At 37.4% G+C, this 12536-nt stretch overlaps 1 long non-coding RNA gene across 1 annotated transcript in view; it reads right to left on the bottom strand.

Moving 5' to 3' along the window:
- Positions 1 to 430: 430 nt before the first annotated feature.
- Positions 431 to 12536, bottom strand: part of LOC112540261 (uncharacterized) — a 30679-nt gene continuing 18573 nt past the window's right edge. Inside the window, exons 2-3 of the long non-coding RNA XR_003084330.1 lie at positions 1944 to 2000; positions 431 to 474 (exon numbers count right to left, since the gene is read on the bottom strand). This is a non-coding gene — a long non-coding RNA (uncharacterized LOC112540261). The remainder of the gene's footprint in view (positions 475 to 1943; positions 2001 to 12536) is intronic.

The raw sequence follows: 12536 nt of genomic DNA, 5'->3' as shown, positions 1-12536 counted from the left end.
CAACTTGATAGCACATAATTATTCAATCAACTATCTTTTGGTTCCAGACTTATCCACCATGATCTTAGATGCTATGCCAGGGGTCAAGTGCCTTTTGGGGCTACAGGTTCCATCAGACAAGCTCATGTATGGGTAAAATTTAATGAAAGCTCATGAAAACAAAGAGTTTTGTGAGATCTGGCTATTGTGTTATTATCTATCTGCCATCTACCTTTTCATTCATCTAATCTTTTCATCTGTCTAGCCACAACAATGAAGGTCCTCTTGTTTTGGCACTGGCCAGCCTAGAATAAATTTAGGTCCCATCCAATGCCCATTGTAAGCAAGTGATCATCAAAATATTGATTGTGTAGGAATATGGTCTTCCAGAAGAAAATATGCCTCTTTGTCTATGACCGGGGTGGTACATCTGCAGCCTAAAAGTTTCATGCAAACTTCAGCCTCCTTTCATCCTAGACGTGGACAGCACAGAGACTAGAAGAAAGATGAGAAGAAAAGCAAATGTATAGTAGTAGGATCCACTTTCACATTTTGCAGGCTTGCACCATTAAAAACGATAAAGCCTTGATTGATTTAAAACAAAATTTCTTAGATTTTTCATCTAAGAATGTACTATTTTTAATACGCTGGCACCACATTCTCCAGCTCTCAGGAATGTTCAGACACCTATGATGAACTTGTTATATTATCTCCTTGCTCTCCCCACGTTTTTTTCTTCTGGAACAATCAATATCTAATAGACAGTTTTGTCTTGTTTTGTTGCAAAGGAGGAGCTTTTTATCGTTGTGTATGGAGAAAGAGATGCTCCCTGGAAGGCAAAATGAATATATAAAAAAGAAATTCTTGCCATTGATATTTTATTTGTTCATGAGTGAGAAAGCTAAAGGCATGGGGTCCTGCTTGCATTTATGTTTCCTGCAAAAGAATCTAGGAAACATAAACCTTGTGTGAGAAAAGTTGAGCCTGGAAGAAAACAGAATTCCTACTGCCTTTCTGCTTTTTATCCGTGGTCATTCTGAGCCACCCCTTAGCATCACAATTGCCAAGACTTCACACAGCGCTACTGTAAAAGAATTACTATTAAATGCCTTCTTTATCCTTTTTATTTTCCTTTCCTTTAAAAAAAAATAACATTGTATTTGATAAGTAATACAGAAATCAATATTTGGGATGTGTGTGTGTGTGTGGAAAGAGAGGGAGAGGGAGAGAGAGAATTAAGTGCATTTTATAATAACTTCATTGGTATAGTTGGCCAACCCAAACCAGGGAGTTTCAAAATTGACTTCAGGGGTTGACCCTGCTACTTGAATTGTAAATATGCACAGATACTCCAAATTCAAATTTATGCACCATTTCACCCCAGACTTACAACACTATTGCAATTACATTTAGAAACCTGTTAATTGTTACTAGCTTTATTCTGAGTGGTGAACGGGATAGACATGACATTTAAAAATAACCACACACACAAAAGGTTGCTTTTTGTTCATGAACCAGCAAACAGAACCTGAAGAGCTTCATCATTCAGCTTGGAAGGGATATTTGTTTAAAATACCTCCAAAAACTGATAGTGCAGGTGAACCAGGGTAAAGCTTTATTGATTAGCTGTCATAGTGTTTGGTTAATAAGTCTGCATTCTTAATCGATTGGGTGCTACCCTGTGTGGTGTGATCTTTGTAGTTGTACACAATTGCTTCTTGTTTCAAGCTCAAAGATGGATAGGATAGTGATTGTTTTCAAAATAATAACCGTCTGGGTATAGGTTTCTATTACAAATAAGCATTCTTGCCTTCATAGGAAGCAGCAGCTAGGAATCTGGATGTGAAGAGGGGGTTTGGGGGGAATGGTGAAGAAGAGGTTGGGGGAACAGTCAAGTAACAAATTGGGAATCAGCTGTGAAGATAGAAAATAATCAGGGCTAGAGATGAGAAGGAGTAAGTTACCTTCATCCTGTCAAGATGTCTATTGCTTCTTTTAAACGGGAGGCATTTATCCTGCAGCTTGGGTAGAAAGAGAGTTGAAGAAAATTGAAGTTATTACTAAACCCAGCTTAACAAAATGCACATTCTTTATTAATATAACACTCTGTGCCCAAATACGTTAGATTACGGCTTAGCACGAAGGCTTGGTTTCTGCCACATGCCAAGGCAATGGCTGCATTCCTACAACTTGCTAAATCCAAGCTTAACAACTCTCTTTGGTTAGACTATTATGTTGTACAAACCTAGCCAGGAAGAAGTAGGATCAGAAAGCAAATCTGGATCCGACATGAGAGTTCCAATTAAAATCAAGTCAAATGCTTTCATATGCAAAAAATCTAAGCAGATTTCACAGTCCAAGTGCCAAGTGGAGTCAAGTGCCACAAATTCAGGATAGGAGCTATGAAGCCAAGGGTGGACAAATGTTTTCCAGCACAGTATCTAGGACTGTGAAGTTTCTTAAGTGGGGTCTTCCTGGACCTCATTAAGACCCTCATCTACAGGCAATTTTGTATTCATAATGAGGCCTGTTCCTTAGCTAAGCACTTTTCTGTCGAGTCTAAACTTTAAGCTGCTTGTATGAGGTTTTGGTTATTGGGGTTAAAACAGTTATTCACCCTAGGTTCTCTTCTGATCTTGTCATACTAAGAGGAAGATGGGCTAGGTTTGTACAACCTGCTTAATATAGTTACTGAATCAACCCATTGGGTTCATGCAATACACTGAATCCTAAAATAACCAGATATGTTGATTTTCATAGATGTTAAATCACCACCATCACCCAGAAAAGGGGGGAGAGAGAACAAAGTTATCCAGATTAAAACTAGTCAAGATTAATTAAGATGCCCTTAATTAATCAGATGAACCTTTCTCTCTGACATATACACAGAGGATGCTCTTGATAAGAAAATGTATCTGAAGTTTATCATGAAAAAAAATAGTATTCAGACCAGTTAAATGTGCTGTTCAGATTTTTGCATCATCTTTGTCATTGGCTACATTGCTAATTTCAAACAAGGCCACATGGTTTGTCACAGTCTAAATGGTATGTGAAATATTTTTATCCTATGATTGTCCTAGTTGAAAAAAAACACAAATATAAAAGCTGATATCAAGATTTGTACCCATCTGCCTTAAGAGAGAGAGAGAGAGAGAGAAAGTATTTTCTCACCTAATTACCAGATATCCTTAAATAAAACATTTGCAAAAATGTTTAATGTCTTTTTCTGCAAAAATGTTCATTTTCAGCAAACAGTTTCTGTACTACAACCTGTTAATATTTGATTTTTCCATTTTTTCCAGGTTGAAGTCTGAAGTCAATTTGAATAAAAAAGAAATGCCAATAATCCTTAATTGGTGAAACAGTCTTCTAAATGAGGTGTTCAGAACTAATTGTTTTGATTAATATTGAGAAGATCACTTTAAGCTGAACCAAATTCTAACCCTGTTGCTAAAACAGTTTCAATAATCATGTTATCCAGTCTTTAGTCTCCCCAAAAGTCAGCATTAACATGGCTAACAATATTGTTGACAACATGGTTAAACTCCAGCTTTTTAAATTGTTAACCCATTCTCAAATTTCAGATCTTGGTGTTCTCTTGAGGTGGGAGAGAACATTGTAGGTACAATAAGTGAACAGCTTGTAGTTAGTTGGAAATGGTATAACTCAGTAATTTATTTATAACGTGAAATGTTTTTTTTAATTATTATTATTTTACATCTATAATTAGAATTTGCTTTCTGCAGATTAGAGGCCAGTATGGCTAAGAAGTTGCTTTGATTTCAGAGATGAAATAACTTGTTGATGGCACCAAGCAGAAATATTTACTGTATTTTTCCCCATCGTTATTATTCAATTTGCAGAAACTTGAAAGAGTTGTTGAAATGTGGTGTATTTGCACTTATTGGCTGTCTTCACCCAATCCTAATTAATACCAGAGTCAATCAGTTATCTTCATGACATCCTAAACTATGTCTTCCACTGTTTCCTCTCCCATGACATAAAGACGCTATTCAATGGCATTCTACCACCCATCCTGAAATTTGAACTTCCCCATAGCTTACTTCTGAGCCAGTGGACATCTTATCATCTCCATCTCCATCTCCCTCCCCATTTCAAGATTATTGATCTTTTATCCTGAGATTCTCATATGATCCAAACACATAGGACACACACACACACACACACGAATATATGGTGTGCATATATACTATTATTTCCTTATAACCCAGAGGAGAAAGAGATGAAACAAAGCCATTTAAACAAGTAAAAGGCCAAAATCTGAAATACATTAAACAGTTCTTTCAATTCAGTGTCCACCAACAGGCAGACACTTACACCACAGTATCTAGACAGAGAACAAGAGATCATGCTATCTCTAGGGAGGAATGATCACAGGTGTGTCAGAATGATGTTGAATGCTACAGGTGTGTTTGTGTGTGTGTGGTGTTAATGGCTTAACATAATCAGGGATCTCTCATGGAAATGCCAAGTATCATGATGTCTTTTCTTCCACAATAGAATTGTAAGGTAGCTCTTGTTGAATTCATAGTGACAAATTCATTTACAACTAGGAATTTATCACCTTGAAGGGTGTTTGGTACAGCCTTAACAAAATTAACCTTCATGAGCTTTCTCACAGCAACACTCTCTCAGTTTTGTTTGCTGTTTCAGACTAGGATGAAAAATAGAAAAGATCACAACGCCATTTTTTACATCTCACAATTCAAGCTTTACAAGAACTTTTCAAAGAAAGTATGCTTCTCGTTTCAGAGAAATCATGGGCCACTAATAGAGCCAAGTATCATGAACTGAGCAAATCTTTTGCACAATCACGATGTGGAATCCTTGACTTCCATCCCAAGGCATCCTTAATAAGCTTCAAAGCTGATGTGCTTCAAAGAGGTTTGCAAGAACCAATAAACTCTTGCAGAATGGCTTCAAAAATATGAGTTACTTTTCTGCCCTCCTTTATTATATCCAAATCTCCAAAAAGAAATAAGTGTAATTTAATTAGAATAATTAAAATAACACTTATATGATTAAATGTAGTTTAGGCTTCTAAGCTCAAAACCCAAGGCTTTCAGGAATCTATGTGCACCAGGGTCTCAAATAGTTTACCTTTATCCAAACAGAGCATTCTCTCTTCTTCTCACGATGGCACCTTGCAATTCCAGTTAAATGTCATTTACCAGCTCAGCAACTTCACACCAATCCATTTGTTAAGACCCAGCTGCTCTGTGAGAATTTTACTTACAGATACATTCTGAGCAAATCTAGAGGATTTTTCTTTCCAAGAAGTTCTGAGGGAAGCTAACAGAGATGTTAATACCAGATGTTTCACTATAAGAACTAAGCTATTCATTTGAAACACCGTTCCATATTTCTATCCAGATGTAATGAAATCAAGAATGATTGCTGTTCAAAATACAAAAAGAAACACATTATCTGTCTCTAAGAGCTAAAAACACACACTATCAGTGGCTTTTACAGCTGAAAGGCTGCCTGGTATCAACTTTTGGAGCCCAGAGACAAACTCATGAAAATTAAAATCTTCATCTAGCAGACAATTGTCTTCCTAAAGAGGTGTTCAACAGATTGAGGTTTAATGGCTTAATAAAATTAGGAACATTTGCAGCCCAAGAGAAGTTCTTCCCTTCCCTGTCATTAACTGCATCAAGACACCAAGCAGTCTGTATGTTTCTCGTGTTTCTTCTAGACCTCCATCTAAGAGCCAGATTCTATGAAATGCCAACCAGATCTCTGTTGATTTTGCCACTGATCCAATGTGTGTAAAAATTTGCAAATTCTCTTCTTCCTCAGAAAGAAGAAGGATGAGAACTGAATAGAGTTTTTCTTTGGCCATGTCTGAGGTTGCAACATTTTTGGCCAAGCGGAATTTCTTTATCGCACTACCAGATACTCTTCAAGAGAATCAGAGGAAGCAGCAATGGAATAACCAATTAAGATCACTCTGTTCACCCATCAGCCTTTTTGGTTCAGGATCCAACCAATTTGTCTGACAAAATCAGGTTTTCATCAACATTTGTAACAGTATCATCTTTCATAAATAGTGGCACCTTCTTCCACATTCCTTTCTTTCCACAAAGCTAACTCCTTTATAGTAAGGGGGAAAAAAAAATTCTGATTTGGGGGACCAGCCAACGGTCAACTAGATATTGTTCACCTCTGGCCTCTGAGGTCATTTTATATCCAGTTGTGACCTGTTTGCATAAGTCTCCTGCCATTCTTCTAATGGCAGTGTCGTAGTGGTAGGTTCATAAGAATATTCTTCAAATTGATGCATATTTGAGCTGGTTGTTGAGTGATGACAGAACAACATTTATAATTGCATGTTTTCATCATTCAAGGCACTCATTATAAAGTGTTTTTAGTCTCACCTAAATTAATTTTAGTTTGCATAAAGTGGATGTGAAGTGATTATCCTGGAGAGGAAAAAGGAGAGAGAGGGAGGGAAAAAGAAAGGAAGGAAGGAGAAAGAAAGAACTAACAGAATAAACAATGAAGCTTGTTGTATGACTCCTGAATTGCCTACAAGCTTTTTGTCAGGAGCCCAAACACTTAAGAAAGCTCCTACTGTGACAAAACCAGCAGCCTTTTAATGTGCAAAAGGGGGGAAGTTTCTCCTGTTACATATTTGACTTTAACATGGAGTTAATCCCTGCCTGAATACTTGTCAAGCTGAAATGCTCCTTGGGAAGAAAAAAGTTATTTTTGCTATTTGTGTACGTGTCTGTTTTTCCTAAATGACAATGGCTTATGCTGGTTGATGGTTTGCCAGAAATGCAGATCCATAAATATATAAAGACATTCATTTTTATGATAATGGCAGAGGCCCTTTGGGGCTTTCTCTGGCTAGTAACACCGGTCTTGTTCTGACCATTTTGTCAGTTTGAATCCAACAGGATGGACAACTGAGTTACTCATGTAAAAGACACATATTTTAATAATAACACACACATGCACGCACGTGCACACACATACGCACAATTTTGCTGCTGTCCATGTTTAATTTTTTTTTTTTATTGCAACCATTCTGCTTTCTAGGTGGAGCCAGCAGGCAGAACTGAGATAATAAATCAGGACATGGAACTGGGCAGATGTCAGCATCAGTGAAGATGTAGATATAATAGTGGTCTTTACAACCGTCACTGCCATTTTGTGGCATTTTCAACACTTCCCTCTTTCAGCAGTGTAAAATCTCCATGGGACACCTACATGTGAAGACCCCTGAGGCACCCAGCCATCTCCTATGTGGCAGTTTATAAAATGATGCCCTGGGGCCAAGTTCACCTAGTGTGCATGAATAGAAGTTGTGATTAAATATATGTAGCAAGTGACAGTGTCATGCAAAATTAGAGTTTCGGCTCACATTAATTTAGTCTAGCAGCCAAATTCAACCAGAATGTGAGCACTTTTCCCCTGTTTTGATGGCAATCTCTCTGCTGCACGTGAAAGCCATTCAGCCTTTTTCCAAGTTCATTTTCTAAATAAGAGTGTAGATTAATTAAAAATAAACAAAAACATCGAATAAGTTGTTCTTTAATAGAATACCTTCTGCTAGTCATGAGGAGGACTCTGCAAGACTCTTCAGAAAGGGATTAACCAGTTTTCATATACCACAGAGATACCAATTAGGAATTAAAAGAATCAGACTTTTTTGGATGGATGGATGGATGGATGGATGGATGGATGGATGGATGGATGGATGGATTAATGTGGGAAAAAACTGGATGAATTCACTCCATATTTAGGATATACAAATTGAGGATGTGATTCACAATGGAGATCTGGACCTGTGAATTATTGTGGCCCTATCTATGAACTCCTTGCCTAGTCCATATGCGAACAAACGAAGGATCTAATCATTGATTAGCATTGTTAGTGAGTTCCAGTGGGAATCTCTTTGGGTTTTATCCATCTCATTTTTAGCAGATGTGAGCCATAGTCTGTAGTTGGCAAATGATAGATAGATAGGCATATAGATGATAGATAGACAGAGATAAAGTCCTCAGGGTGATGGCCCAGCTTTTCTATCCATAGATAGCTCAATCACTGTCAAAGCATCCGGCAAGATTTTGGATCTGTCCAATTTTCAACGGCTCAGCAGGATACAAGAGCAGATAAATATTGAACTGGTGAAGTTTTGCACTGAACATAAGAAAAAATCATGCGATGAGAAACAATCCCTGAAAAGAACCTTGTAATGTAAGATTGATGCCCACAGCTTTGTAAACACTGCTGTCACCCCAAACTAGGTGATTTGCAAAGCAACTTATTGCAAAGCATGTAGCCACAATAAAATGCAGTTCTGTCACATTGATGATTAGCCTTTGAAGAAGGTTGTTGGAATCCCAAAAAAGATCTATTTGTTTTCTGTACTTAGCTTCCCTTCCTCCATCTCATCTAAACTGGAACTTTGCTGTCTTCAGACACGTGGACCACGTAGCATTTGATAAAAATAAACAGTAACCTTTGTCCACTCCTCCTGAAGCATAGCAGAATTAATTCTCACTGGCATTCCTTTGGTATGGCATACACTTTTTCTTCTTCTTTCCAGAGATCTTTTGCACTATGGATACTATTTGTGTGCTGTTCCTCATTAGTAGGCAAGGCCATATGTCAAAAATGACTTTTCCCCTCCTTTTTTGCCTTAAAAAGTCACAGAAAGGGTCTGAAAGGCCCAGCTTTCCATGACAAAAATTAACACGTATAGTCATTGAAGAATGGCCAAGATTCCACTCTGCCAAGTATAGGGAAATCCATGAAGTTAAATTGCTATGGTTCATATGCCTCTAGTGGATAGCTTTGGATTTACTCTTCATTTTCCATAGGTTTCAAAGCCAAATGTATTTGTTGCATCTTATTTGTCCTCCAGAGAAACTCACCAGCAGAAGCCCACCAAATATGATTCAGCCCTGCTAGGCTGGATCAGCAAAAAGATGGATGTATCTAGCTGCTGTTTTCTCAGTAAAATGTAACTACTACTGGCATTCCCCCCAGAATTAGTTGGCTGGAGCATACATGGAGAACTTCATTTGCACAAGAATGGTATTTTAATGATGCTGTTTGAGTGAAATGGATAGTAGACATGGCTATAGATAAGATTTACAACTTTAAAGGCATCATGGATCATACTGCAGGTAATTGCATACATACATGCACGCATATAAAGGAAGCTAAGCTGTCAAGCGATCCCTTTCTCTCTCTCCTCCAAATGAATTAGGCATAGCTTTATGAGATCAGGCTGTCATGAAAGTCTAAGAAAATGTTTGCACTCTATAGAAATAATTATCAATCAGCTTGTTACACAAATAAGGAATGAAGTAGAGAGAAGGAGGGGAAAAGCCACCCTGAAGAGAAAGAGGAGGGGGAAACATCCTGAAAACCATTTCCAAACCTAGGTTGATAGCCTTAAAACGATTTGCTTCACTAATGGCTTATATACTCTTATCAACCAACTAACATTTTACCAGTCCAAGACTCATATTCTGTTAAAATCAGAAGGGACCCAAAAGAGCCTGCTCTTGCTTCATCCTGGACAGGCCTTGATGAAAGAATTTTTCCAACAGAGAAACAACAACATATATATATAAATATCTGTGCTAACTTTTTCTTCTGAATTCATAAACTAGCGGTCAGTACAATGAGGAATTCCAGAGAAATACAATTGACCAAACTGTCACTCCCAGATTAGCAATAGCATCAAGGCCAAGGGAGCAGAAAAAGTAATCTGTCACTTGTAAGAAGGGGGGAAAAAAATTGGAACAACAAAATCTTGTGCAAATGATCAAATGGAGAACAATTTAAAGGCCTTAATTTGATTTTTAAATTAATTAATTTTAAAGTCATTTAAACGTTTAGGAATGCGTACAGGCAAAAATCTGCTCTTAAAAAAATCATAAAGTGGAAATGCATTAATGGTTACCGCTGAACTCCAAACAGGCAGCTTAAGTAAGTGAGAAAAGGTAACAATTTGTAAAAAGCACTTGGATGCTTTTGCTCATCCTTTCAGCCAGTGAGTGACCAATCTAAAGATTTGATGTCTGTAATTGCAGTGCATTGCTTTTCAACTCAGAATGGGTAGTTCCACTATTTTATGCTGCTTTATTATATCTCTGACAATAGATGACATTTCTTGTTCTTGACATATCCTACTGTTAAGTGACTGTCAGCCACCTTCTTACAGCCACCTTTTTCTTTGGCCTATCCTCCTCCACTGTAATTGTAATGGTCTCATTAGAAAAAAAAAACTTTATATTCATTCAGGACTTTATCTGAACTCCTTTCCTTCCAAGAGGGAAAAGAAATTAATGATAATAAGATCTCGCTTATTGTGGTGTACAACTTTAATCATCTATTCGTAAGTGGGACATTAAATGGGAGAGGAGAAGGTATTAACTTTGCTGTTTAAATCATTTGGCCAGATGCTTTTGTCAGGACAGGCTACTTGAATCTAAATTCATAGATTTAGTTTTGAGGATGAAACTTAGAGCAAGCCCATGGGGATTCCCAAACACTCTGTGAGCAAAATACATCTGTTGCAACAGCCTGTTGCACCCAATTCTTCTTGAAATGATGCAATTCAGTTGCATGAAAAAATGGTTGAAGACTAACCAAGACTGTCTGGAATCAAGGGCATAGAAAATGTATCATTTTAAAACTGCATCCATCTCAGATGCAACCAGCTCCTTTCAGCAAAACTAAGCTGTCTTCTCAGTAACCAGCAATGCTAGGCAGATCTTCACTTTGAATGCTATGGGGCTTCATTTTGATAAGAGTTCAGGCGAGAGCAACCAGGTTGAACACCTAAGTACACTCCTGTTTCGAACCAGTGTAGCAGACCTGCTGCTTGGCTTGTGTGAAAAAACGTTGAGGTCTCCCATTATCATGTATACATTTGTTCTTTTCAGCTTCATAGCAGTCTGTGCTTGTATGCAATTGGTCCTTGGCTCCCCCATTTAGGCTGAATTGATTTGCTTTGCCTTTATAACTCTTATTGTTAATTTGTTGCTGTAATTAATATTGCCAACAAAGACAGAGGACCTACAACTGTTTTTGCTCCTACTAACTCTACCTTTATGTGGTTGCCCACTCCTTTGGGCCAACAGTTACAAGAACAAATATGTGTAGAGAGTTTTTGATGATGATTCTTCTACTGTGACATAAACCTAAGTAAATACTTGGCAATTGTGATTCTGATATCTGACCTCAGTGCTTTTTCCATTCTGATCCTAGGGATAGGAACCAGACATTAATACCCATTAAACCACCCATTCCAAATTTACAGAAAAGTTGAGAGTTTGTGATGGGCAATGGCCTGAAAAGGTTCACAATGAGAATCTAAAGCAGTGTTAAAAACGAAAATTAAATCCACCCCAACAAAACATCAGGTTATTTGTATGTGTAGAGGTAGACAAAACCTATGTATCTTGACACAAGATCAAGTTTGGAATTGTGCAAATCAGTTAACAATGTGTTTCTGTGCTTTCAAGAGTTGAATACAGAATTAAAAACAGTGTATTGAAGACCTTGGCAATGAATCTTTTGCCGAACAGTACATGTTGAATCAATAAAGCAAGTTTCTATTTGCACTGAATCACCCAGTTTCAATAGAATGAGTCCCTGAAATAGGTACCATCCTTTCCCTACAATTACAGTAAGCCTGAATCAATGTGCCTTACTTTCAATGGAAACACACAGTAAGCTCCAAAAGAAAAGGGATCAGACCAGATCCTGTTTTGGAAAATCTTGAAACCACCAAAAATAGACACTACATATTCACATCTAGTGATCTGCCTGAAGCCAAAAAACCAAGTCATCGATCTTGCTTGGTGTACGTGAGAGGCAAGAGAAGGAACACCAAATGTATTATTCCTTTTATAAATCTATATGCTAGCCTTCATTGTAAATATTTCCAGAGTAGGTTACTTGTAATAATTTTTATAAAAGATCAACCTTTGAAAAAAAAAAATTAAACAGTGGCTTTAAAAGAAGCTTTTCAAGAATTATGCTGGTTCAAAATCAATCCATGCTCAGTAGCCATAATGGTATCAGAAATAAAAGTCATTGATTTGGTTTATATATCACTCCAATCACTGTGAACCCCGCCAATTGTGTTTTACTTAACAAAACCGTGGTTGACCAAATGGTTTCTCATGATGCTTACTGTTTTTAATGGGACTGGTTCTCAGGAAGATGCCTGGAGTTTCAATTAAGACTGTGTTCTTTCATGTTCCAGAAAATATTAATAACGCCATAAGTTTGGTTGATAAATCTCAGTCTTTTCTCCTACCCTTGATTTGTCTTGTCTTTGGCTCTGAACAGGTTTACCAAATACATATATATGAAATTATTTTTTCCAACATCAGAAAGACTGGTTTTTCAGTTACAGGAAAGTGCTAGAGGAGTTAGGAGGCAAAAGCCTTCAGTGTATAACTGATGAAGGTCTTGTCAGTTTCAGGCAGCTGTGCAAGAGGAGGATGTTAATCAACTAATTAAGATCACAGTGGATCTTGTTAACTTGTCCTTAGCAC

The sequence above is a fragment of the Python bivittatus genome, unplaced genomic scaffold (assembly GCF_059951505.1).
Source record: "Python bivittatus isolate LINGU-HERP-01145 unplaced genomic scaffold, Pbiv_v1 ctg000670_np1212, whole genome shotgun sequence".
Lineage (NCBI taxonomy): Eukaryota > Metazoa > Chordata > Lepidosauria > Squamata > Pythonidae > Python > Python bivittatus.
Note: the sequence above shows the minus strand (reverse complement) of the source record. Positions and strands in the feature narration are given on the sequence as shown.